Source organism: Pteropus alecto, unplaced genomic scaffold (genome assembly GCF_000325575.1).
Source record: "Pteropus alecto unplaced genomic scaffold, ASM32557v1 scaffold190, whole genome shotgun sequence".
Classification (NCBI taxonomy): Eukaryota; Metazoa; Chordata; class Mammalia; order Chiroptera; family Pteropodidae; genus Pteropus; species Pteropus alecto.
In genome coordinates, this window is record NW_006430462.1 from 2953776 (window position 1) to 2978347 (window position 24572).

Here is a 24572-nt window from a genome sequence, read left to right on the forward strand (position 1 = left end):
AATAAGCCAGCGCAAAAGGTCAAATATTATAATAATTCCACTTATATATTTCGAATAGTCAAAATCATGAAAACGGAAAGTAGAATAGTGGTTGCCAAGCTAGGGGTAGGGGAAAGTAGAGAGTTGTTGTTTGATGGGTATTTACCAAAGAGAAATAAAAGCACATGTCTATACAAAGACTAATGTTCATAGCACCTTCATTCATAATAGCCAAAAACTAGACATAGCCCAAGTATCCATCAACAAGTAAATGGATCAACTAATTGTGATATGTTCATACAATAGAATACTACTCAGTAATAAAAAGTAATGAATTACTGATATGTGCAACAATTTACATAAATCTCAAAAAATATTATACTATGTAAAATAAGAACACAAAAGAATATATGCGTTCTGTATGATTCTCTTTAAATAAAATTCAAGAACAGTTCAAATTAATCCATAGTGACAGCAGATCAATGGTTGCTTGGGGCCAGGGGTAGTACCAGTGGGATGACTGCAAAACAGTACAAGGAACCTTTTTGGATGATGAAAAGGTTTTATATCTTGATTGAGGTCCTAGTATCATGGGTGTATGCATTTGTCAAAACTCATTAAATTTAGGCTTAAATAGGTGTCTTTTATTGTATGTATATTATAGAGTTGACTTTTTAAAAAATTAACTATAGGTTAGAACAAAAAAGCAAATCTCAATAAATTTCAAAGAACTTTAGTAATATAAAGTATTTCTCTATAAATGTGATTAAGTTAGAAATCAATAACAAAAACATAATCAAAATGTTTGATAATTAAGCAATAAACTCCCCAAAAAGTAGATAAAAAATTACAAAGGATTGTAGAAAATGTCTTGAAATAAGTTAAAATTAAAGTACTACATATCAAAACTTATGGGACATAACTAAAGCTGGGCTGAGAGAAAAATGTATAGTTTTAGATGTATATATATGAACACAAAAAGACTGAAAAATCAATCTAAGCGTCCTCAAGAAGATTAAAAAAAAAAAAAACAGCAAATTAAGCTCCAGGAAAGTAAAAGGAAAACAATAAAGATCAAAGACATTTAATAATACTGAAAATTCAACAGAGATGACCAAGAAAGGAAAAAGTTTACTCTTTGAAAAGACTAAATTTACAAACTCCTCAAAAGACTGATCAAGAGAAAAACATACAGAAAGGAGGTCTGGATAATTAGCATTATGAATAAAATGGGAGGCAATCACAACGGGTCCTACAGACATAGATTCATTATTATAAAAATGTTAATTCTCCTTAAATTGATCTATTATAGATACAGTACAATCTCAATCCAAAATCCCACATATATAGTAATGACAAGCAGATTTTAAAATGCATATTGCAAAACAAAGAATAACCAAGATAACTTTGAAAAAGCAGAACAAAGTAGAAGTACTTACTCTGCTGGATAGCAAGACATAATATAAAATAGTATAGTTTTAAAACAAGCACAGAATCCAGCACAGAATCCAGAAACAACAAATATATCTGATATAATAAGGGACACAAAATATAGATCAAGACATTACTTCAGAACATACACAGTTTATATTTCACACTCTTGTGTAGAAAGTAACTTCACATTTTGAATCTCAAAATGTCTGTACTAAAGATCTGATAAGTCAGTTTGAAATATATGATATTTATTCCTATTCTACTTCTTAAAAAGACCTCCTCCAAGAACAATTTTTATATTTTTGAAGAAATCCTATTTGTTGATCCAGATTTTTAAAACTAAATTAGACTTTACTGAGCAGTTCTTTCTCAAGTAAATTTCAAAATTTCATATTTCCATCATAATGCAAATAGATGAGACAGGAGTCTTTTCATTATGCTATCCTTTTCGCATTTTTACATAATCTATGCAATATTGACCATACACATTTTAAAATCACTTCCCTAGTCACTTTTTCATATCTATTCTCTCTGGATGCAATGAATTTTTTAAATGCTATTGAGTTCTGGGCTTTGTAATATGTTCTGTTGTTTCAAGTTGAAGAGCTGATTGGTATTAAAAGCTTTCTCTACAAAAAGCATGGTTTTTTCACCAAATCTTTTAAGACTTATATAGTTAATATATAACTCTCATAAATATTTCTCAAATGGAACAGCACAGAATTACTATTTTCGGTGACAGTCTATAACTAAAGCCTTGAAAATCCATCTGATAACAATCAATTAAGAGATAACTGCTTTTTCTACAATGAAGCACCAATACCTGGCTAACATAGCCTAATCCCCATTATCTAGGCACCTGAGAGTGTTGCAGCCTGAAAATGTTCATCAACTGATTTCAATATCAACTACATATCACTTACTAATTGGCAACACATTAGGAATCATGCAAGCTCCTTTCTGAAGAAATTATAAAGTAAAATGTAAAGGTGGCACCCAAAAGTCCTTCTAAAGATCTTTTCACAAGATTCAAAGAATAAAGGCTGTCATTGCAGAAATCTTGAATAACATAGATCTTCTCCAATTTTTACAAAAGTCAGAGAAAAGGGACTAATTTTTTAAATTAGTCAAAATGGGTCATATATTCTATTAATAAAAATTGACTACGTAATCCCACAATACTCATAAAAGTCTATGGCTGGCTTTTAAGAGAATTTTTTTTGCATTTTCTAATTTAGATTGAAGGTTTGTATTCTTTCACACTGCTTCACACATTGCCTCATGATTGGTAAGCACTAAATAATTTGTTGAATTTTTCTGCTAAAAAGTATGAGATTTGGACCTTGACCCCTAACTACCTCATCAGAGATTTTTCATTCATTCATTGTGCTCCAAAAAAACTTGCCTAATTTTAGTTTCTAATCCTGAAAACATTCTTTCTCCCTCAGGACTACTGCCCATGCTGCTCCCTCCACCTGGAACACTTCCCACCACCTTCTTCACTTTCTTCAGAATTCAGATGAAATATTTCTCCAGGGAATCTAAACTAGGTCAAGTATTCCTGTTGTATATTCTCATTTTGTGTTGTACTCCTTCACACCATTAATCACGATTGTAATTAAATAATTAATCCTGTGATTGATTAGTTTAATATCTGGCTCTCCCTTAGGATGTAAGTGCCATGAGTTTTTACAGCTTTATCTCCACAGTGCTTTTTACAAGCAGACTCCAAATGAATATTTGTTGCTAAATGAATTTGAACCCTAGCTTTACAACTTACTAGGTAAATTTCTAAATGTCACTTAATATCATTAAGTTTCAGTTTCCATATCTGTGAAACAATGAAAAGGCTACCTTAACTGAGCTGTTAGGATTTACGGTGAACTCTAAACTTTAAAATGTTATAACATATGGTGATGGAACAACATAATATACATACGACATTATTGACTTGTACACTTGAAATCTATATAATTTTATTAATCAATGTCACCCCAATAAATTTAATAAAAATAAATAAAATGCTATATAAAAATGTTAATGTATTATAATTCTCAGCAAGAATATTTCACATAATATTATAGCTAATATTGTCTTCAGCTGTATCTTAATCATATTAGCTAAGGTCTTTTTTTAAATCTTACGGATTATCAAGATGCTAATAAATAATGGAACTATCTGACAAAAATTAATACGTAGTCATTAGTTCCAGTCAGTAGCATCCTGTGACAGATTCTAAGCAATGATCTAATGATTGCCAGTTTCATAATAATTATCCATCTCACATGAAAGCCTGGGGTTCCACTGTAATTCATGCTTCAGAAAGAAGCATTTCCTATGAAGTCAGCCTCCTGAACAAATATACCAGTTAAAGTGTAGATCGATAATATAAAGATGAGCTTCTCCAATTCACTCACAACTACAATTGAGTCAATAGACTCATGTAAATCAATAATTTGCTATATTTGCTACATTTACAGACTTTGATCTTTAATATAAACTTGGCAATAAAACAACATACATTTCTTTTCCTATGTTCTACAGTAATCTAATAATGAATATGGCAAAGAAAAAAAAACTATTTCTTTCTCATTTGTGTAATAAATACAAACCAAATTGTTCATTAACCTCTTTCAGGTATCTCTGGTAACTGTCTTCATGACAGACTTAAAAATGTATATGTAAACAACTAAAAGCAAGATACACAGAGGGTAATTATTGGTCATGTGTAATTTTATGCCTTGGGTTATATCCTTCTCCTAGGTACTCCTACGGTATCCTATACATATATGCATATATGTACATGTGTCTATGTATATGTGCATATGCATATGTACTCATCTCACATATACACATATATATAAACACACATAATATACTATATATACACACATATGTACATATATAAACTCAACTTTTGCTTTACTGTATTATAAGTATGTAATATTTATTTGTATTCACTCCTAAAAAGTGAGCTCTTTGAAGGCATTGTCAATGTCTTTTAAATCTATATCAGCACCTAGAACAGTGTTTCAACATAATAGGCATTCAGTGAATGTTTGCTAAATGGAATTTACAGTTTCTATCCATCATAATACTTTTTTTCTGACACCTGACTCACACTTTACCACAGTCAATCTTTAGATTTGTCCATTCTCAGCTCTGAAAAAAGATGGGCTCTTAATAAAAAATACTTTCCTGATATAATGTCTGTTATTTGCTTCAAGAAAATCCAGTGTGGGGAGGCAGGTGGTGGTTAAGGTGACACACAAGTAAAATATGATTTCTCTGAGCTGATAATTTTTTAATTTTTTATATAGGTTCATTATATTAGTCACTCCACTTTTGCACATGTTTGAAAATTTCCATAATAAAACTTTTTTAACTGAAAAAATAATTTTCCATATAAATTTTGCATACTGTGCTTCTTTTTTGAACATTTTCACCTGGAAATGTTTTCTTCAATACTCATACTCAAGATAACACAGTAAAAAGTGGTTATTAACCAGCCCATACTTTAAATTTCTGATGCAAAGTCAGGAATATATTAACTCTTACTTTTTAGTGACAGTAGTCATGCCCTGACACAGAATGAAAAGAGTCAATGTGAGAGTTAATATGTCAAGTTATAACTGCAACCATCTCACTATTTAATCCTACCCACTGCTTCCTTGGTTCAAATTTTAAGAGCGGAACTAGAAGGGCATATTGACCTTTTTCTAGTCCAAAAGGAAACATTTCCTTTTTAAAATAAAAACTCATTTCTCATTAAAAATGAGATTTCTAAAAACATTTTAATGAAGAGAAAAATCTCATGATATACTATTAAGTAAAAATCGTCAAGAAAATGTTAATTTCAGAGGGTTTCCAAATTTTATAAAAATAAAAATATACACTTACATCTATATACACACACGTTTATGTATATATGCATATGTACATATACAGAAAAAAATCCAAAAGAAAATATATCAAAATGGTAACAGAATTCTGTCATAATAAATTTTATTTTATTATTTTTATTTATTATATGTTCTAATGTCCTATATAAGGAAATACTGCCTTTATTTTGGATAATTTTAAAATCACATTGTTTGTTATATAAGTCAGTCTCTGTATTATAATATGAAACAACTTAAGACTTTAAGATGGCATATATTCAAGCTTAAGAAAAGTGACATTGGACTTTTACTAAGAGAATTGTGATTTGCTAATAAAAATTTAAGAATAAAATAACTGGGTACACTTCACATTTTTGTATCTTCATATATTCTACTATTCTACCTTATAGGCTGTAAATTCCTAATAGGCATCAATTGCTTTATTTATTTGACATATCCATTACTGTACCATTAGAGCATAAAGTCTTAAATAATAGTGATGAGAATAATTAAAACAAAACAATTATAGCCTTTCAGATATATTAATAAGTGGAACAATGATTAGCAGTACGAATCTCTCAGATAACACTGCTCTACTGGGGAAAAAGAGAACAATTTGGCAAGTTAACTAAATCAATTAATCATTTCCATCTGCTGCAAACCATGCACACTAAAATACTCTCCCAGCTTTACTTTACGGAAGAAAATGGGACTTTCATTTGGTGTTCATATCATATCAATAGAAAGAACATGCTGAATAAGGCCTTCTGAATGAACTACTTTGAGAGCCAACAAAAGGCCGGAAGCTGGAGAATTAAGAAGAAAAAATCTTACAGGGAATATTCGTATTTGGCAGCTACTGGTGATCTGATCAGGCCTAGGACAGAACATTCTTGTTTTACTTCTCAGTATTTTCATAAAAATGATTTTTCCATTCCAACACTTACATATGCCTGTGCACAGCAGTGAGAATAGCATTCACTGACTCTCAATACATATGGTATGTATTCAGTGACATCATTCACCATTACATTTGCCAAGTCGAACCTCTCCTATAGACCACCAAAACACAGTTTCACAGTCTCAGTGGGGCTAAGAGAGTAGTTCCAAAGTAACAGGTCGGTCCTGAAGAATGGAGAGGTTATTAATATTTCATCCCATATATTCCATACACTCCCTGTCCCCTAATAAATAAAAGCCTTTGTAATCTTGTAATGTAGTCAGCTTTTATTAACTCTTTCACTGTTATTTTGCATAGTGAAGTGAATACACACTTGATGGCTCTTATTGCTACAGCGCTCTGGCAGGTGCTGTTTACTGTCTTTATGCAAGAGATTATAGAGTGAATTTTTATTAAAAAGATAGATTAAAATTACTATGTGAGTTGTAAATCATAACTCATGCAACCAATATTTTTAATTAATGATTATGAAATAAAAATCACAGCCGCTTTTCTGGCAAAGAAAGCTTTCAATAATATTCTGATTTTCTAATTTAAACCCCCCACTTAAAAGATTTAAAAATGATTACATAATGGATTCTATGATTCAATGGATCTTTATGATTCAAGATAGTTAAAAACCTTGATAATTATTTTCAAAGCAGTATTAAAGGTCCTTCTTAATTGTTTTTTAAACCAGTGAAAAAACAACATTACCCAAAAAATTATTTTTTTCCATTGGTCTATAATACACAATCACACATGTAAGTGTAGGAAAACTAAAGTAAAAAGATTCTCTTGCTGCAAGATTTAAGGTGTGGTCTTGCTTCACAGCATGCTGGTTACAGAGGTAGTTTAGCAAATAGCAGAGCTCTTAGCATAAACTGTTCAAGGTTTTAAGGCAAATGTCAAGAAACCTAATCTTTGGGTAATGCAACAGAGCAGAGCACTCTTTTTGAAAAGGCTCAATATCTCTTCCTTTAACCCTTCTCACTTAAGGCTGGGATACAGGCTAGCCACTATACATGGTATATATTGTGAGGTCTGAAATTTTGTAAATTATAAAATAAGTTAGGCATTACATAACAAACTTATTATATCCTTTTTATAAAACAAAGAGTAACATTTCTATTTACAAGAATATTTCAGTGAATTCATGTGATTTGGAAAAAGCCAGTTAATTACACTTGCTTTAAAATTTTATTATCCATATTTAATGTAAATGGTAAACTAATATGGCAACACTATAAATTTTCTGAAACATGAGCATACTAGACATTGTGATGCTTCTTAAAAATTATTTAGGCATTCTAAAATGAAAATCAATTTAGAAATATAAGACACAAGCATAATTCTGAAAAATTAATGATTAAATTGTAAAATACATGCCAAACTCCAAGATAATAGTTTTCATATGTTATCAAAGAAGATTGGGACTAGAACTATAGTTTCTATAATATGAAAGTAAGCAGAAATTTTCTAGCATTCTTTGACAGCCAAAAGTAAGGATAAATCTATTAACTAAGATCAAAGATATATACTATTTGGTTAAAATATATATAACTCAAACTACTCCCCAATTCCCATAGTTAGTGGACTTCCTGATATATTTCATTTCTAAAATTCTGGCATTCTATTTGTGTGCAGTATTTAAGAATAACAGCCTCCTAAAACCAAGAGATAAAACTGTCTTCCCAAATGTAAAAACGGATGAGTCCTAAATTTTAAAGCAAGTGTAATTAACTGGCTAAAGAATTTCTTCCAATCGGCTTCTGCCCAACTATAGGCAAAGGAGAGTGTCATTTAAGATGCTCATTTAAGACATAGATACCCAACAAAATTAGCAATCTAAAGAAAAAAAGAAAAATTTTCACAAAAGATGGGGTACCAGCCCTCCCCTCCAACCTAAAAAAGAAATACAGAGAACTCTAGGCAGAGTCTAGGCCAATCAGAATCACAGCCAGTGAAATTCTTATTGGGTCCAGTATACAAGCCAACAGGCAAGACCATCTTTGTGGAAAGGAAACTCATAAGTGTCTAAGCTACAAAATGTCTCAACCATCAGACTTCAGGAATTTCCCTTCCCAATAGCCAGGTTAACCTAGAATCTCATAACTCATCCTTAGAAAACTATATAAAGTCATTTAAACTTCTTAAATATACTTAATATTTATTAAAGCAACATTCAGACTATTCTAATTAAGACCATAGGGAGAAAATGCTTTCAATTCTTTACTTCACCAACATTGCTTCAATACTTCATAATATATTAAATGTGAACTCATTCAAAGTGACTATTAAGCAATTTTTCTCTTTTCTGGAGTTTTCAGACAGATAATTTTTCAAACATTTATATAGTATATATATATATACTATAAATTATGCTCAGTAATTTTTAGCATAAATTTTCAAATATTCCTATCACTGCTGGTTTTTGCAGGGGAGAGAGAGGACTTCAGCATTGAAATATCAGATTTATGAAAATGAAGGCTGCTATAGGGTTTCAGCTGCAAAGATTTCAGTGAACTGAGATGTTAACTGGTGGGTTTATATTAACAGATACCTGTTCTAAGATCACAGATGACAGACTTGAGTTTTTGAGAATTAGTATATACAATAAGTATAAAAACATACACACAAACAAATAAAATTTATGTTGAAGTAACATGTATGGCAAAATTCATTTATCAATTATGAAGAAAGTAAAAAAGTCTCTAAACTCTCAAGAATGATGTGCTTTACTCATTAAAGGCTTCTAGGCCCTCGCTTGGGGCCTAAAAAATATAACTGACATAAAAATTGATGTCCGTAGAAAAGAAGATTCAGTTCTCCTTGTCCTGTGTCAACTAACTAGCTATGCGTCTTGGGCAAGGCACCTAATTTCTCTGGATGTCAATTTCATTACCTATAAAATAAAGAAAAGCTACTCCAGCTACCCTCTAAAGTCCTAAGATGATATTACTTTTTAAAACATTTTGAACACTCTTACTTATCCAGTTTCCTAAGCAATAGAAGATCAAAAATAGTAAATTAGAGAGAGAGAGGGAGGTATAAGAAGCAGCAAATTATTGATAATGGTCTAAGTGGCAGCTGACAAAGGAAGAGGTGACAAATATTTTATCAGACCCAGCGACCCTCACAGTAATCTGAGTCTGTTAGGAATAGAAGAAACCAGCTCTTCTATCTATGGATTATTCAAGAGTCTTTTTTCTCTTCTGGCATTTCAGTTTTGCTTTGGTCATTTTACCAAATTAGAGCATAAAGAAAAACAGACAAGATAGAAGTAAAACATCACTTTCAAGTGTGGAAGTTAGAGCAAAACAGAACTATTTGTGAGCTTATGTTTTACTTAGGATAAATTAAAGAGAAAGCTTATCCTTTGAATATGTCTCTAAGTTATATACTGCTTTACAGCTTTACAGCTATAATACTTTATAGTGTTCTATTAAGCAGTAAGACAAACTGATTTACTCCAAAAAACAACGCAAAAAAATAGTTTCTAGAATTCCAAATGAATGCAAGTAGGAAAAAATACTGGACTTGGGGTCATATGATCTGGATTTGAGACGTACCCAAAAGCAGCAAATAAAAGACAAAAGGCAAGTCACAGTCTTTTCAAGCTCAATTCTTATTTGAATGATTGAAGAAGATAATAATGGTTATACTCACAAAGTTAAAAGTACCAAATGGATTGAAATCTTTGAAAATGTTTTGTAATTATATAAAACCCTTTCACAAACTAGTGTCTCATATACACATCTTATAACTCTCCATCTCCAAAGTCTGGAATAATTCATATAAAAACTTTATCTCCTTTCAGTGAATAACTTGAGGTCAACTGCATATACGAATAAACTATAAAAGTTAGTATATTTCTCTGACCAACACTGCTTGACTCACTCATAAACAAAAGCAATGACATTATCCAATTAGATCAAACTATTGGTTTCAGGTACTAATAGTTTGTGGCAGACCAACTCTTCCATCAAAATATTCCAAAATATTCAGATAACATTATTTTTTAAAACTGTCTGTTTAAAGGCATCAGAGCTAATAAAGCAACTATGATTAGAGAAGCTACTACCACAGAAAGGAGAAAATACAGAGGTGAGCAAACATTCTGCTGCCCCTCTTTCTCTGGGGGTATTGCTAATTCTGGGCAAAGGTCAAGAGGCTGAGAATCCATCCAAGCTTTCTTCTAGACAAAAGGTTGTGTCTGCAAAACACAGAAACAAGCAAAGCTTTTGCTTGTCTCCTGGGGCTAGTAAAACAAAATTAGAAACTTGAAGGGCCAAGATCGCAGAGAGAAGAAAAAGGTAGAGAACTAACCCTGACACACAGCCAGCTTTCTACGTAAGACATCTGCCAAAAATGAAGGACTAAGAGTCTAAGCAGAAAGCCTATAAAAAGCAGAGAAACATTCTGAGTAGTCTCAGAATGCTGAGAAGACAAGAATTAGCACTCAGAACACTTCAGGACAAAAAGCCCTGGTGAACACAGGGCTCAGTTTTGCTTGTTTTTTTTTCAGAGGTTTGGAGGACACTTTACCACGCGTACAAAGGGCAGTGTAGCAGGGACGGCCCCCAACCCCTGGTCCCTGGGGACGAGTGGCCGGGCCTCAGAAGCAGTAGGATGTGTGGGTGACCCAGTGGGCCAACTCCTCCCTGGAGCACTTGGGGCTCAGTCGACAGTTCTAGAAGGCTAGCCTCAGCTCAATCTCTGATTGGATTAAAATGATCAATCCTCATTCTACCTGTCTAGCAGAGAAAAGAGGGAACCTTTCCAGAAGAAAACATTATCTGTAGAGTCACCAATTTTTATATACCATGTCTACCTTTCTATCAAAATTTACCAGATATGCCAAGAAAGACAGGACAGACAACGAAGAGAACAAAAAAAAACAAGAGAATCACAGGTATTCAGAGAGTTGGCAAATTAGAACTTTTAAGATACCATGATTAATACAATTAGAAAATGGAGAAATGGAAAGTATTGAGAAAGAGACTGAGAATTTCAGCAGAGAATTAAAATATATTAAAATATAAAACTAGTCTACGGCCATGCCACCCTGAACAAGCCTGATCCCATCTGATCCCGGAAGCTAAGCAGGGTCAGGCTTGGTTAGTACTTGGATGGGAGACCACCTAGGAAGATCAGGTGCTGTAGGCATAAAAAATAAAAAATAAGGGATTGTAAACTGACAAGGTCCTTGCAATCTGTGAGGTCAACCAAGGGTTGCCTCGCCTAAAATAAATAAATAAATAAATACACAAACAAACTGAAGTAATAGAACTGAAAAAACAACTACTGAAATTAGGATCCAATAGGTGAGTTTGATAGCAGATTACTGATGAACTAGAAAGCAAGACAAAAGAGAATAATGGATTGAAGCAGAGCAAGAAAAAAATACTAAAAAAAAAGAATGAAGTACTAATACATGCTATAATATAGATGAGCCTAAAAAAACCTAAGTCAAAGAAGCCAGGCACAAAAGACCAGATATTGTATGATTCTATTTATATGAAATATCCAGAATAGGCAAATCCATTGAGACAGAGAGTAGATTAGTAGCTGCCAGAGCTGGGAATTTGAGGGAGGCAGGGAAAATGGGAAATGACTGGTACTCGGTACAGGATTTCTTTCTGGAAAGAAAAAATATTAGTCATAATGCATGCATAACTACGTGAATATGCTAAAACTACTGAATTACATACTTGAAAAGGAAATGAATTATATATCAATAAACTGTTATTGAAAAATATGAAACAAAACCCAATATGTGACTTACAAGTGACATACTTTAAATTAAAAGATATAATGATCAAAAGATACAAGGCTAGAAAAAGATATAACATGTAAACACAAATCAAAAGAAGGCTGGTATAGTTATACAGTTATGTAGTTATATAGTATAGTTATATGAGTATCAGATTTTAACAAAAATAGCATTACTAAAGATAGAGACATTTCATAGTAATTTAAAAGTTAATCCAGTAATATATCATAATTCCAGATCTATATACACCCATATGATAAACTGAAAATGTTGGTTCAGCAAATACATATTTCCCTCTACATCTCACTGAAGTTATTCTCCCCACTCTCTTTACTGTTGGACTTGGCCATGTTACCTGCATCAGTCAATGGGTTATCAGTGAGCATGACATGAGCAGATGCCTAAGAGTGTCTGCACTGTTTGGATTGAGTCCTGTGCTCATTGATTTACCACAAGAAGAGAATGTCTCTGATAGCCTTATCCTATCAACAGGGGCTCCAAAACAATAACGCATAAAGTAAAACTAAATTCAACCTGCAGCCTGAATCAGAACTACACAGTCAACCCCAGACCCACGAGCTAAATATAAATGTTTATTATTAAATGCCACAGAGATGTACAAAGTTGTATGTTATGCAGCAAAAGCTGACAAATACAACCCAATAACCTATCAAAATATATAATGCAGAGGGGGAAAAAATGGCGAAGATGATAGAGGCTGTGTTCATCCCTCTGGCAACCAAATCAAAGTTGTGACAGAAACAAGGAGCAGCAGCAAAAAAAAATCGCCTGGGATCTAGATGAACAAGCCATACAACTACAGAGAAATCCAAGAAAGCACCCTACAATGGCAGAAGATAGGATGGAGCAAGGACATGGGGCTGCCGGGTCTGAGCGGCTGAGTGAGACAGATGCTGTGGCAGAGGCAGACACTTCTTTAAGGGGCCACTTCCATGAGCGGATTTTCACGGTGACGGATCTGCTTTCTCTAAGCACCAGTGCTGATTCGGCTGTGTGCAGGGGGCACCACAGACTTACAGGGAGACATTGTCAGAGTGATGGCCAAAGCGAGACTCACTTTGTTCAGAAGTACTGGCGGTATCCATTGTTCCCTGTTGAGCCCTCCACCCTACTAGTGCACTGGACACAGCACTGCCATAGCTGTGACATCGTCAAACTGAATAACAAAGGTTGCTCCGCCCAGAAGATTCTCTGAAACCCTGCCTACCCCAATTCGAGCCCCACTCAAGCCACATCCAGGTGTATCCTCAGCGATTCAAGTGCTCCTTGCTGAGACTCACACTGGTAGAGGCAGCTGGTGTAGCCTTTTGAGGCAACTATAAGCACAGTATCTGTGGATTGTTTGTTGAATCTTAACAGGTGGCCCTGGAAGGGTAGAGGCTTGGGCTAAATTTGGCCTGCACCTGAACCCCTCTCAGGACTGTGCCACTTGACACCCACTTCACAAATCCATACTGATAAGACTGGGAGACTTAGGAGCTTTGCTTAGTACATAGAAACAGGCATGGAAAGACAGCCAAAATGGGAAGACAAAGAAGCAGAAACCATATGAGAGAACAGAACAGAGATCCAAATATAATGGACTCAAGTAATCTAACAGATGCAGAGTTCAAAACACTGGTTATAAAGATGCTCAATGAACTTTTGGGACATGTAGATAAATTCAGTGAGAACCTCAACAAAGAGATAAAAAACATAAAAATGGAAATGGAATTTATAAAAGGGAATCAGTCAGAAATGGAGAACACATTATCTGAGATGAGTAGTGAATGGAATAAACAAAGGCATAAAGTGAATAAAGAAAAAGATCACATGCCCTATCTAGAGGACAGGAAAGCCAATCAGTACAATCAGAATGGCAAGAAAAAAAGAAGCCAAGACTATAAAAATAATTTAAGGAGGATATGGGACATTATTAAGGCTCCAAATACTAGTCAGATCAGCATAACTGAAGAAAATCAAGATGCTGAACAGCTATTGGAAGAAATAATGATGGAAAACTTCCCTAACTTGATGAAGGAAATGGACATAAAACCCCAAGAAGCTCAGAGAATTCCAAAAATCAGGAATCCAAAGAGGCTCACACCAAGACACATCATAATTAAAATGTCAAAGGTTAAACACAAAGAAAATATTAAAAGCAGCAAGAGAAAAACAAATAATTACATATAAGGGAACACCCATACGACTGGCAGCTGATTTCTCAAAAGAAACTATGCAGGACAGAAGGGCTTGGCACAAAATACTCGACAGGATGGAGACCCAGGATATACAACCAAGAATAATCTGTCCAGCAAAGCTATCATTTAGAGTTGAAGGACAGATAAAGAGGTTCCCAGACAAAAATAAACTAAAGGAATTTATCACCACCAAGGCGGAATGACAAGAAATGTTAGAGGGACTTCTTTAAGAAGAAAAAACATGTATCAGAAACAGGAATAAAGAATGGTAACAACTACATTCCTATCAATAAGTACCTTAGATGGAAAAAAATTAAGTGCTCCAACCAAAAGATAGAATGGCTGAAAGGATAAGAAAACAAGATCCCTACATATGAAAAGGAAAGAGATGGAAAAATATATTGCTTTGATAAATCTAGAAGGTATTTAAGTCAGACGGAGAAAGAGAAACACTATACGATTTCACTTACATGCGGAATTTAAGGAGTAAAAAGAACAAACTAATCAAAAACAGACTCACAAATATAGTGGACAATTTGGTGACAGATAGAGGGGAGGGAGGTCTGGGAGGCTGGGAGAATGGGGTGAAGGGTTAAAGAAATACAAATTAGTAGCTGATGGATGGTCACAGTGATGGGGAGCACGGCATAGGGAATGCAATTAGCATTAACACATTGGCTAGGTGGAGGGTCAGGGGAGGGAGAGGAGCAACTGGGAGGGATCATTTTATTAACTATATAGATGTCTAACCAATGTATACTTAAAACTAATTAAAATTAAATATATGTATTGCAAAAACTGACAAAACTGAACAGACAAAGTAGACAAATCCACAATTACCATGGAAAATTTGAAATGCTTCTTTTAATGGCTGACAGAGCAGAGAGAAAAATCTATAAGAACATAGAGGAAGTGAATATTCTGCTAGGCTTATAATAACAAATCAGTATCATATCTCCTTGGTTAATAAAATATGAATAATCTGAACAGAAAAGATTGCAACAGAAGGTATTATGTGTCATGTTTTGACAAACAAGGCTAAAACTGAAATTCAAGTCCTGTGTATAGTTGATTTTTAACTTAAAATTTAGCTTTAAAAAAATGTGCCCTTTATGCCTCTTTCACAAATTTTGGGATAAAGTCAGGTACAATTCTTAGGCATGCACAATACTAAATATCACCCCATTTCTCTGCTTCCCTTCACAGCTATACTTCCTCTAAAACATTGTCCCCCAATTTGCTTAACCCCCAACTTTCTCAATCCCCACCCCTACTCCACACTCATTCTCTCACATGGATATAGTGTTTGGCAGCACTATTCCACTGAAACCACCTACCAACATCAACAATACCTTGATATTGCCAAATCCAACAGTCACTTCTCTGAAGTCACCTTACTCAACCTCTCACCTGCCTTTGACATAACTATCACCCTTTACTGAAACTGTTGTCTTTCTCAGCTTCAATTACACTACACTCTCCTGCTTTTGCACCTATTGTACTAGCAACTTCCTCTCAGTCTCCTTTGCTGGTTCTTTTTTTTTTTTTAGGTGAGGCAACCCTTGTTTGACCTCACAGATTGTAAGGACCTTGTCAACTTACAATCCCTTATTTTTTTTTTTTTTTTATGCCTACAGCACCTGGTCTTCCTAGGTAGTCTCCCATCCAAGTACTAACCAGGCCCAACCCTGCTTAGCTTCCAAGATCAGATGGGATCGGGCTTGTTCAGGGTGGCATGACCATACACTCCTTTGCTGGTTCTTAAGCTCAGCCTCTAAATGCAGTAGTTCTACAGGGTTCAGTACCAAGCCCTCTTATCTTGCTTAAACTACACATGATCCATAGTGATCTCGCCCTATCCTACAGCTTTCAATACCATTTACATGCTGAGAATTCCTAATTTTTATATCCAAACTTGACGACTTCTCTGAGCTCCAAATTCTGAATGTCTTTTTGATATCTCCCCTTAAGTCTGTTAGAAGTATCTCAAACTTAACATGTCCTTAACAGAACTCTTGATTCCATTCCTCTCTTTCAATAGTCTGTTGCTCCTCAGCAGTTATTAAGGACAGAAACTTTGAAATCATCTTTGCCTTCTTTCTTTTCTTTACACCTCATTTCATTAGCAAGTCCTGACAATGCTATCTCCAAAACTTATCTCCTATACCTACACTTCTTTCCATCTTCAATGCTACTACCAAAGTCCAGGGTATCACCACATTTCACTTAGACATGAATTTTGCCTCATATCTATCCATTTCCACTTTGGGCCCCCTTAAAATCTACCCTTCTCCTAGCTTCCAGAGTGACCTCTTAAAAATGCAAGTCAGGTCATGCCACTCTCCTAATTAAACCCATCATATGGCTTCCTACAGCTCTTCAAATAAAGGTGCTATATGTTCTGGACTCTGCCTACCTGCTCAATTTCATCTCCTACCACTCTGCCCCTCAAGCACTATACTGCAAACCTGGAGCCCCTCTGTCAGTACAGAGAACACACAAAATTTCTCTTAGTTCAAAACATTTGTGCTCTGGGCTCTTCACAAAAACAGATACTTCTTAGCTTCCAGATCCCATGCTAAAAGTCATCTAAGAAATGTCTTTCCTAACTACCCTATGTAAATTAAGTCTCTCCTAACTATTCTGTAATCTATATTATTTTATTTGTCTGATTTCTCAACTAGGGTATAAATATAAAAATTCTTTAACAGACTCCAAGTATGTTTTTTCACTGCTGTATCACCAGTGCCTAAAAGATGTCAAAAACAAAGCAGGTACAATGTGAAGCTGGTAAGTACCACTAAAAGGAGCCCCAAAATCCCTGGTATTACGTACTTAGAATATTCATTTTCAAATAAATAATTCAGTTTTATTCTCATGACAGATTTACACAGATCTTTAACCCTTTCTCACTATCACCCTAACAAAGCTTGGCAACTCTAAATCCAAAGAGGAGACAATTCAGAAACACTGGGGCCTTCCCACTCTGTTTCTCAGGAGACTTCACAGTTGAATCTCGGTGTGCTCGCTTCCTTTCCACTGCATGTTACTGAAGGCCAGGTTATCTGGGTGTTTACTGTTACTAATAGAAATTTTTCAGTAATAAGGGTGTGAGCCCATTTAAAAAGAAATCCTGAACAGCCTGAATCAGCTGTCACCATAGAGAGAGGGCTGGCCTGACCCCAGAGAATATTCTTCCATATAGCACTGATATCACCAATATTCCACCTAGGCAGACACAGGTTTCCACCCTTTGGGAACCTCGAGGCAGAACTTGCTCAGTTTTGTTCTCTCAGGCTCTCAAAAGGAAGAAAGGGAGGTGAGGGCAAGGAGGGAAAGTCAGTATCTGAGAGCCTTTTATGTGCTTGGCATTTTACATATGTTGTCTCATCTAGCTTTGAAATAGCCCAATGAGTCAACTGCATCATTACTCCCATTTTATAAACAAGGACACAGACTCTCTGAAAGATTAGGTGATTTATTCATGGTCACATAGCTAGCAAAGAGAAATAGTAGAGCTATGGTTCAATGCCAAACCTACTGTTGAAATGACCTAAAAGAGACAAGAAAAATGGTAAATAGCCTGAACATGATCCAAGGCAAGTGCTGGATAAAGCCTCTGTAAAGGATCCTCTAAAATTTTCTAGCAGACCCTTCATCTAATTTATGTTTTACATAAATTAGAGGCAGAAACAACACTCTATAAGGTAGTATCTCCCAAACTGATATGGAAACCTCTTGGCAAAGAGGCAGTGATGAAGAAGAAACTCAAACCACAGAAAAAACATGGTGCATCTTTATGCAGTATCAATTTTGCTCAGTGGAAAGAATCATTTGTTATTAAAATAAATGCCAATATGTTATGTAAGTAAAATGCAAAATTCACATAAATCACAAAGTTTAAAAAAGAATTCACCCAGTCACAGCAGCCAGCTCTGGTCAAACTTCCCAAGAAGCAGTAATGAACTCTGTCTTTATGGACACTGTTATAGAAAAATTTAAGAAGCATTTAAACAGTTTATCCTAGGTTAAGTAACAAATTAGGTAAAGTGAGGGAAAAAGAACAATGATTTTTAGTTTTTTAGTATTTTCTCATCAGAAGAGTACAGAATTAAAAAGGCTGGCTGATAAAGACAGCAAATTGGAAATCTAAAGAACAAGATAAAATAAAACTAAGTTTTTAAGCCAAACAATATCACAAAGAATTGGGGAAGTTGCCTTTAATTGAAAGCCGCAAAAACACAAATTGCACAGAAGACCATATTAATGTTTACTTAACAAGGAATGAGATAACAATAATCTTGTCCCTCCATTTTTCATTTGTTTCAGTTTCTTATAATTTACCAAAGCCTGAAGTCTGTTGAGTCTCAGGAAGAGGAGAATTAACTAGCCAAACATTATTTATATGGCAGTCTCCCTGTGCCTTTTGGAAATCACTATTAATAAAAACTTTTAAGCCTGTAATACTGTGTGGCAGGGAACTATGGAGACTAATCATAACCTATTATATAAAAACCTAGATAAAGATAAATCAGTCTTTCTAGCTTCATTAGTAAATCACTTCCCTAAAGAATCTGCTTTAGAAAAATAATGTTAATGATGCCATTATTTAATAGTTTTTTTAATGCTCTCCTATCAATTGTTGAGCATGTTTCCACCATTCAAAATGTACCCTAATAGTGACAGCTATAAAGGTGAGAGCTATGAGCTGAACTTTCACACTAAATTTCTCTCTGTATTAGTAAATTCTCTTCTACTTTTTCAAAAATATAATTACTTCCCTTAGGCTTCCTCCTCCCCACCAAAAGATACCCCTTACTCAAAAACCTTTACCCTACCACCTGCCACACTGAATCTCCTACTGAAGTTATTTCTTTGATGGAAGCATGATTTTCGGAAAGATACTTTTAGTAAGAAAACATAATTTGTGAGGTTTAAACTGTTAATCAAAAATATCTTTTCAAATACAAGCACTGATTGATCACTTGCTATGTGATGACACCAACCTAAACATTATATCTTCACGTTTAACGCACACAAGAAACCTAAGAGATGAATGTCATTATTTCCACTGTAGAGAGGAGGAAGCTGAGTCTCAGAGAGATTAGGTAATTTGTTCAAAGTCACATCTATGAGTAGCTTCAGTGAACCAAAGTTAAATATGCCTTATTCCAGAACTCAAAATAGCTAAAATCTTAAAAAGTCGGGATCTAAAGAAATCCAATATAAAACAGTATGTTTTAAGAGTAATAACAATAATAGCTATGGCAATACTAATAATCTTTATAAAGTGCTTAATAAATGCCAACCACAGTACACCAAGAGCTTTACATTGATTATCTCATATTTTCCCACTTTTGCTCTGTCTTCTTAAAATCTACAAACTGGTACTTAATAGGGAGACCTAGCAGAGAAGATGGTGAAAAAGCAGATTCTGAATAATTCACAATATTATCAAAATTCGCCCTTATTAAAAAAAATTTTTCATAGAATCTTTGAAATTTTTAAAAGTCATTTTCTAGGAGTGAATAAGTAATTTACTCAAAAAAATTAATAATAACCAGTAAATACATGCAAAATGTTACCCTCTCTAAAAAAAAAAAAACAAAGAAATGCAAATTGACAAACTATGGTTTACCTCACAAAAATATGAAGATTTTTTTCTTTTATTTCAACTTCCAGAGTTGGCCAAGGCATGATGAAATAAACACTTTCACATGCTGCTGATGAAAACATAAATTATTATAAACTTTTCAGAGGGCAATTGCAATTACCTCTTGTTGGCCAAAAACACACTTTAACCATGTAATTATAATTCTGGGAATTTATACTAAGAAATAACCATTGTCAAAGATTCATGTAATATTTTAAGCTGAAAAATTGGAAGCAATTTTCATGTCCCCAAATATAAAAAGTCATAATAAACAAATTATAATATAAACGAATCATAATAAAAGTATAATATATACATATAATTAAATAGAAAACATAGGAACTAAACTGAACCTTAGACTTAAAGAGGATTTTATGAACTTGACTTCAAAGGCAAGGGAAGTAAAAGCTAAAATAAATGAATGGGACTGCATCAAACTAAAAAGCTTCTGCTACATCAACAAGGTAAAGAGAAAACCATCCAAATGGGAAAATATATTTGCAAGCCATGCGCCAGTAAGGGTCTAATATCCAAAATATACAAAGAACTCATACAACTACATAACAACAAAACAAATGATCCAATCAAAACATGGGTAGAGCATCTGAACAGACATTTCTCCCAAGAAGGTCTACAAATGGCCAACAAACACATGAAAAGATGCTAGCTAGTAGGGAAATGAAAATCAAAACCCAACGAGATATCATCTCATACCTATTAGAATAGCTGTTATCAAGAGAACAAGTAATAAAAAATGTTGGAGAGGATGCAGAGAAAAAGGAACCCTCATACACTAACAGTGGGACTGAAAATTGGTACAGCTCTATGGAAAAGAGTATGGAGGTTCCTCAAAAAACTAAAACTAGAGCTTCATTATGACCCAGCGATTCCACCTCTAGTACTTACTCCAAAGAAATTCAAAACACATAGTTCAAAAAGATATTTGCACCCCTCTGATATTACTCAGCCATAAGAATAGATGAAATACTGCCATTAGCGACAACATGGATGGAGCTCGAGATAATCATGCTAAGCGAAATAAGCGAGACAGGGAAAGTGGAACACCACATGATATCTCTTATATGTGGGATATAAACCTAACAGCAACAAACAAACAGGACAAACAAACAGACTCATGGACATGGACAACAGAGTAGTAGTTACCAGAAGGTAGGAGAGGAGCAGGGAGGAGGGAGGTTGATGGGGTAAAAGGGGTCAAACATGTGGTAACAGAAAGAAATGTAACTATAGAAGGGAAACCCACAATGCAATATATATATATGCTTTACTGTTAAATTGTACACTCAAAAATTACTGGATTTCGTTAACCAATGTCACCAAAACTAACAAACTTAATTAATTAATTTTAAAACATATAATAAAATGGCAATAACTACATATCTAGCAACAATTACTTTAAATGTAAATGGCTTAAATGCTCCAATCAGAAGATAGGGTGGCTGAATGAATAAGAAATCAAGACCCTTACATATGCTGCCTACAAAAGACTCACTTCAGATCGAAAGACACACACTGACTGAAAGTAAAAAAATGAAAAAAGATGATTCCTGAAAATGGAAATAAACAAACAAAAAAGCTGGGGTAACAATACTTATACCAGACAAAACAGACTTTAATACAAAAGTGACAAAGGAGGACCCAGTTTTCCCACTTCCAGGTATTTATCTGAAGAAACCCAAAACACTACTTTGAAGCGACATATAAATCCATATGTTAACTGCCTTATTATTTACAGTAGCCTAGATATAGAGGCATCCTGGGTATCTATCAATGGATGAATGGATAAAGAAGAGGTAGTATACATATACAATGGAATATTACTCAGCCATTGAAAAGAATGAAATCTTGCCATCTGCAACAATATGGGTGGGCCTAGAGGGTATTGTGCTGAGTGAAGTAAGTCAGAGAAAGATAAATGTCATATGTGGAATCTAGACAACAAGATAAACAAACAAACAACAGAAACATGCTCACAGGTACAGAGAACATTTTGATGGTTGTAATATTGGGGATGGAGAGATGAGTGAAGTGGGGAGCGGGTTTAGAGATATAAATTGGTAGTTACTAAATAGTCATAGGGATGTAGAGTACAGCATGAGGAATACAGTCAGTTATATTGCAATAACTATGTATGGTATAAAATAGGTAACTAAATTTATTGGGGTGATCAGTTCATAAGTTGTGTAAATGTCTTATTAATGTGTTATACATCTCAAACTAATATAATATTGTATGTCGACTATAATTGAAAAAAATAAAAATATAAAAATTTTTTAAAAACTATTTCAAGGAACTTAACAACTAAAATCAGACAGAAAATGAAAAGGAGTCAATCCTTAAAAGAAGAAAACTGAAGTTGGCAAGAATTGTATGTATTTGGCTTTTTGTCTGAGGACACTCCCAGTCTACATAGTGCAGGGCAGCTAAAACTCAGACAGAAAGCCACAGTCTTACTGCCCTGAGTAGTTACAGGATGAATTTGTCTGTTATTAATTTGTCTTTCCGCTCTAAATTCACCCTTCAATACCTGCTCTGCAATAATGGATGGAATTCTCCTTTACGATCAACATTATATTGAGCTTTCTCAGTAGAGGGCACTAGAGAACCACTGTAGGAAGAAGGAGTTCTGACTTTTTTCTGACTGCCACACACAGGATCAGTGGTGTCAATATGAGGACACCTGGTGGCACTCTGCTCCTGCCAAGTGCTACAAATATACAGTCCCTTAACAAATTCGCAGCCCCCAGCTTGGCCTGGGAATTAACTTTCTGCAGCCCTCTCACACAGATACTGCACACTCTAGGCCTCCTGCCCATAATGATGCATCAACTCCTTCTGCTTGCTCCTTCCTCTGGAGACTTGTTTCCTACAACCCTGCCAATGCCACATCCCTGCCAATGCGGACAATGTGTACTCCAGGCCTCCTCCATGAACTGGTACTCAACTTCCTCTGCATTCCCATGTGACTAGTCACCAGAGTGAGGTTACCACTGTGAGACTTCTGTGTCCAAGAGTTGCTTCATGCTTGCCTAGAAACTGCAGACCAGTTCTGGCCCAAGCAAACCAGAAATTTCTCTGCCACCCAATGGGCTACAAAGAAGAGTACCCAAGGAAGGACAATCTCGGAAGGGTGTACTTTCCCCAAGGCTGAAGACCTTCTCTACTAAGGTCTTCAGCCTTGGGGAAAGTACACCTTAGTAGAGAAGGTCTTCAGCCTTGGGGAAAGTACACCCTTCTAAGATTGTCCTTTCTTGGGTACTCTCCTTAAACTGCAGGATGCTCTTGAGAGTTCATTTAAATCATAGATACACTTTTATCATAGCTCAATAATTCTTTATAGAAAACTTCTCCTGTTTAAATCACTCTCCTGATTGGACCCAGACAGATACAGAATTATTAAAGGATGTGGTCCCAGCAAATATACTCATAAAGATGAGCTTCTGGGATTGATCTGTTTGGGCCCTTGAGTTTTAGGGAAGTAAGAGCTCCCTGCCAATAAGAAATAGGATGCTAATAACTCATCAAATACTGTGGCATCATAGTTAATCAAAATATCACCCGTGGTTATTCGTAATAAAGTGCCAACTGAAGCAGGTGCTTAGGGGGCTCAAGTGGCTGATACACTTCACAGTTATGACAATGACAACTATAAGGACGGTGATGTGGGGTGAATTCTTTTGAGTGCACTCAGCACTTACAGAGAGAAAAGTGACAAACTCAAGTCTACTGACTCTCACTAGTTGTGGTCTGAAACATATGCTTTCTATGACAACCATAAAAGAATCTTTTTATATTTTTGTAGACACAAAACAGATCTTGCTACAAATGAAATACTAAACTTAATTGTGTAGTTTGCAGAATTACAACAACAGCTAAATTCACATCTCACCAAGTTTCTCCTCTGAAATTTAGGATATAGATTGGAAAAGAATGAGATACTGAAACTTGAGATAGGAAAGATTTCATATAAGCAATAATGCGGACAGAAGAAAACAGAATATCTTTAAATGTTGGGGGGAAAATGTCCATCTAAAATTCTACATCCAGTGAAAACATTCTTCAAAAATTAAAACAAAATAAAGTTATTTTCAGAAAAATAAAAATTGAGAGAATTTATTATCCACAAGCCTTACCTATGAAAATTCTAAAGGAAGTTTTTCAAGCTGAAGGGAATTGATAACAGATGAAAATACTCATCTTTGGGAATGAATGAAGAACACAGGAAATTATAAACTTGTTGGGGTTGATATGAAAAATATATCTTTTCTTCTCTTAATTTCTTAAAGGACATATGACTATTTAAAGCAAAACTTAAAACACTATGTTGTGGGGTTTATAATGTATGGTGTAATATATATGACAATGATATCACAAAGGATACGGATGGTAGTAAAAAGAACTATTAGGTTGCAAGATTCTTACCTTTCATGATTGTTACCATATTACCTCTCAGTAGATCATTGAGGATGCATACTGTAACACCTAGGGTAGCATGTTAAAAATTGCAAACAAATTAGCTAAAAAGTCAATGTAGGAACTGAAACAGAATATTTAAAGTTCATATGTCATAATTTTGTAATAATTTAACATGATACGAAAACATTTTGACTTACACTATATTAGTGATTTTGCAAATCGATCAGTCTATTTCCAATGGAAACAAATTTTATTTGCTTTCTAAGTTCTG

General features: G+C 34.5%; 1 protein-coding gene and 2 pseudogenes across 1 annotated transcript in view; 1 reads left to right on the top strand and 2 right to left on the bottom strand.

The window, feature by feature from the left end:
* Nucleotides 1-24572, bottom strand: part of TTC28 (tetratricopeptide repeat domain 28) — a 624192-nt gene that overhangs the window by 504358 nt on the left and 95262 nt on the right.
* LOC112480921 lies at nucleotides 11285-11403 on the top strand (annotated as a pseudogene).
* On the bottom strand, nucleotides 15840-15958 carry LOC112481020 (annotated as a pseudogene).